Source organism: Hyla sarda, chromosome 1 (genome assembly GCF_029499605.1).
Source record: "Hyla sarda isolate aHylSar1 chromosome 1, aHylSar1.hap1, whole genome shotgun sequence".
Classification (NCBI taxonomy): domain Eukaryota; kingdom Metazoa; phylum Chordata; class Amphibia; order Anura; family Hylidae; genus Hyla; species Hyla sarda.
In genome coordinates, this window is record NC_079189.1 from 208650986 (window position 1) to 208655922 (window position 4937).

A 4937-nucleotide genomic window follows, 5' to 3' on the forward strand; every position below is an offset into this window, starting at 1 on the left:
CAGTGTATGACACTATGCTATCCTGACAGTGTAGTATGTGGCACCATTATATCTTAGCAGCACAGTGTGCAGTGCTATTATTTCCGTGTGGCAAATACAGTAATGTGTATGTGGTAGGAAAGCTTCCAGGGCATGCATAAACTGTATTAATGTGGTGTCAGTTACGTGGCATGTGCCATAATGTGACCAAATGTATATTGTACATGTCTTGTAGGGTAACAGTATATTAATATGTTTGAATTGTTGTTACTGTATAAAAAAGTTTATGAATGTTAAAGGTAGAAGTGCAATAAAACTGTTAAATAAAAATGCAACTTTAGATATTGTTTACCTTTTTTGATAAATCCATTTATGAATCCATAAAAAGGAGATGGTGTACAATGCATTTCTATTTTGTTGCTTTAAAAAAAAAAAAAAAAAATTATTTTACAAATGTAATGAGAAGCTAGTCTTATAATTTGTGATATAGTTTGCCCTAACTGGCATAGAGCTTTACAGTACATACAAAATGATCTGCAGTTCTCACTGTGTAAATATGTGAGTTTTACATTTACTAACTGTTCTTTGGCCCTGCATTATCAAACTATTTAAAGGGTATTTCCTATGTTTGCTAAACCCATACCTCATATTATTTAAACTTTATTCTAAGGTGTGAACCCTGCAACAAATTACAGAAATTGTTTGCACATTAACTAGTCTATTAATCCAAGAAATTTGCTAAATAATTTACTATAAATGAAGAAAAGCAGTTAATTAAAAACAATTTCTCCAGGAATGTATCTGTACTGCACTATTTGAATATATTCACATGTGGTAGTTTTGTTCCAAGTTGCTTAAAAAAAGCTGTTGTTTTTTTGCCTTTATGCAAAAAACCTATGACTAATCATACAGCACCATTTGTTTTATTCCAGTACAATTGCATCTATGCGTTTCATTACTCTAACATGGTCATGTGATCACCAGTCTGATTATCCAAATCTTCCAGTGCCTATTGGTCTCAATCGAATGTCAGTTCTTGGACTGACATCCTGTAAAGATGACCTCATCACCTACCAGATTCCTCCCAGAAACTTATAGATCCCTCTAAGGACATTTATTACTGGAACCATGTCCTGTGGTTCAATGAGACCAACTTATTTGGTTCAGATAGTGTCAAGTGTTTGTGGCAGGAACCAGGTGAGAAGTACAAAGACTAGCGTGCCTTGTGTCATGGAGTGTCATGGTCTGGGCCTGCATAAGTGCTGCTGGCACTGCGAAGCATTGATGGATCCATGAATGCCAACATGTAGGTACGTTGCTCTTTCCAAATATATCACAAAATGCCAAGCTTTTCTGTGGTTACTGATGATTCAAAAAATCCGTTGCAGAAGTAGCTGCACATCTATATTTGTTCCTGAATGATAGGGATGTCCCGATACCATTTTTTTTAAGACAGACTATGAGTACCGATGCTTTAATTCTAGTACTCACCAATACCAAGTGCGAATACTTTTATTTTAAAGGGAATCTGACACCACGGTGACCCGATTTCTGGCGTTGCTTTCCATGCTGATATGTGGGTTCCTTGTTGTGTACAATGGGGGCAGCTGCTGTAGTATGATTTCTCTCTTCTCCATTGGACAGAACAGGGAATTTGCATTGGTGGCGAGACCAATGTCTCTGGATCGATTGCACTTATGTTTACATGGTGAGCAGTGGTAGAAACCAGGTCACCTGCACTATCTACCTATAAATTCAAGTTAGTGCAGGTGACTCTGCTGTAAGATTGCATTTAATAGTAGCATCCCCTTTGTAGCCAGCAGCCCCCCATATAGCCAGCAGGACCCCCTATGTAGACAGCAGGCCCCCTTTGTAGCCAGCAGGCCCCCCTGTAGACAGCAGCCCCCCCCCCTTGTAGCTAGCAGCCCCCCCCCTTGTAGCCAGCAGGACCCCCTTTGTAGACAGCAGCCCCCTTTTGTAGCCAGCCATCCCCCTTTGTAGCAAGCAGGACCCCCCTGTACCCAGCAGTCCCCCTTTGTAGCCAGCAGGACCCCCTTCGTAGCCAGCAGGACCCCCCTGTAGACAGCAGGACCCCCTTTGTAGCCAGCAGGACCCCCCTGTAGACAGCAGCCGCCCTTTGTAGCTACTCACTGTCCGGTGTCGCCACTCCGCAGCCCAGTTCTCATCAATGCCCTGTTCTGCCTTCTGCATAATGGCGTCTTATGGAGTAGCATGTGACATACACATCACTCTGCTTCCTCCGTAGCGTTACGCTGGGCGCAGTGGAGTAATGTGTGTGTCACATGCTCCTCCATAAGACGCCATAATGCGGACGGCAGAACAGGTCAGCAGCAGTGATGAGAATGGGGCTGCGGCAGTGATACGAACCGGAGAACGGGTAAGATGACCACTCCACCAGGTATCAGGGACATTAGACGAGTCCCCGATACCATGCAGATACCTGGTATTGGCCCCGATACGGATACTAGTATCGGTATCGGGACATCCCTACTGAATGATATTTTCTGGAGGGATACCAGGCATTCTGAGAGCTAACAGGTGTATATAATTGAAAGTGACTTAAGGTGATACAATAATAAAGAACAACAGATACTCCCCTGCTGTTCTGACATAAACATAATAAACATATTGGGGGACATTTATCATTGTTTGCTTTGGTAAGCGAGTTCTGTAGCATGTTTTTTTTTTTGCTTTGGGTTTGCTTATGTGTGACATATTTATCATACTATCACAGGGGGTTGATAAATTTGGCTCACGTAAGCAAAGACGAAAAAAATCACTTTGGAATACCATTTTCTTAGCACACCACTTTTTTTCCCCCTAAATGTTCTAACCCATTTTTTTTTTCTTTTCATTTCAGATCAGTCTATCCTGTGGGCTACTTCAGATTCGGTGGACTATGTTGACCAGCGTTTTTTTGTTTAATATTAACAATATTTTGTAACGAGAGATTGTGGGGGAGTGTTTCTTTAAGTAAAAGTTTTTTAAATGTGTTTTTTTTTAATTTTATTTACTTTACAGGATTAGAAGTGGAAGCCATCTTAGGTCCATTACTAAGCCGGGGCTTAGCATTAGCCCCAAAAACAGCCAGCGCTAACCCCGATTATTACCCCGGTACCCCCCGCCACAGGGGTGTCGGGAAGAGCCGTTACCAACAGGCCCGGAACGTCCAAAATGGCGCTCCTGGGCCTAGGTGGTAACAGGCAGGCGTTATTTAGGCTGGGTAGGGCCAGTAACAATGATCCTCGTCCACCCTGGTAATGTCAGGCTGTTGCTGTTTGGTTGGCATCTTGCTGAGAATAAAAATACGCATGGGAAAAAAAACGCATAGGGTTCCCCATATTTTCATTCTCGTCCAAATACCAACCAAGCAGTAACAGCCTGATGTTACCAGGGTGGGCGAGGACCATTGTTACTGGCCCTCCCCAGCCTAAATAATGCCAGCCTGTTACCACCTAGGCCCAGGAGCACCAAATTGATGCTCTGGGCCTGTTGGTAGCGGCTCTTCCCAACACCACTGTGGTGGTGGGTACCGGGGTAATAATTGGTGGTTAGCGCTAGCTGTTTTCGGTGCTAACACTACGCCCTGGCTTAGTAAAAAAATCTGTCTACTAAGCCTGTAAAGTAAATAAAAAATTAAGAAACAACATGTTTAAAAAACTTTTATTCCAAAAACACTCCCCCACAAGCCCTCGTTAACCATTTTATTAACATAAAACAAAAAAAAAACACTGGGCATCATCCTAGTCCACAGGATACAGGGATCTGAAATGAGGGGAAAGGGGGAAAAAACAAGGAAAATAGGTTAGTACATTTATTGTAACCCACCGTCACATTTTCCGCCCGCACCGCACCGCATGACTACAACTCCCAGCATGACCTTACAGTAAGGACATATTGGGAGTTGTAGTCATGCAGCAGGTCTCGGGGGAGATGTGCAAATGGGTTAAAAGCTTGTCACCTGCCCCCAATGCATGACTACAACTCCCAGCATGCCCTTACAGTAGGGACATGCTGGGAGTTGTAGTCATGCGGCACGGGCAGGTGACAAGCTTGTCATCCGCCCGCCCATCTAAGTCACTCCACCTGTGCTGCAAAACTACAATTCCCAGCATGTCCTTACAGTAAGGAAATGCTGGGAGTTGTAGTAGTGTTGCATGGACGGGAGATGTACATTTCCTACCCGATCATCCCACCGTGCCTGTGAAAATGAAAGTAAAAAAAGTCACACAAAAAGCCTCACCTGCGACTTTTTGTGAAACTTTTTGCACAGCTTCGCTCCCCGACCACCCGCCCACATCTACCACCCACCAGCTACAGTGTAGCTATTACAGGACTACAACTCCCAGCATGCCCTTACAGTGAGGACATGCTGGAAGTTGTAGTCCCAGGGTGCCGGGGAGCGCAAAAAGTCACACAAAAAGTCTCACGTGCGACTTTTGTAAGCAAAAAAAGCTTCTTAAATCCCTTGATAAAGCTCCCGAAGAATGCTTTCTGGTTCCTGTGACACACAGAACCTGCAGGAACTATTCATTCACCCAAACACTGGCTGCAACAGTTACCAGCCATAGCCAGGAACTGACACATGCCTTGTACACAGATGGCAATATGTAGGGGAGCAGTCCTTACAAAAGTTAAAGATCGGTGGGAGAGAGTTACATCACAGGAGATTGAAGTAGTAAGTAATAATAACAGCTAGAGACCACATGTGCAACTTTAAATAGAAACAAACCCCAAGATAGAGGCCTGGGGTAGAAACCTCTTATTTTTAATCAACCACCCCTAAGACTTAAAGGAGTACTCCACCTCTAGACATCATATCCCCTATCTAAATGATAGGGGATAAGATGTCTGATTGTGCAGTCCCGCCACTGGACCCCCCCCCCACGATCTCTGCTGCAGCACCCCTATCATCCAATGCATGGAGCAAAGTTCAC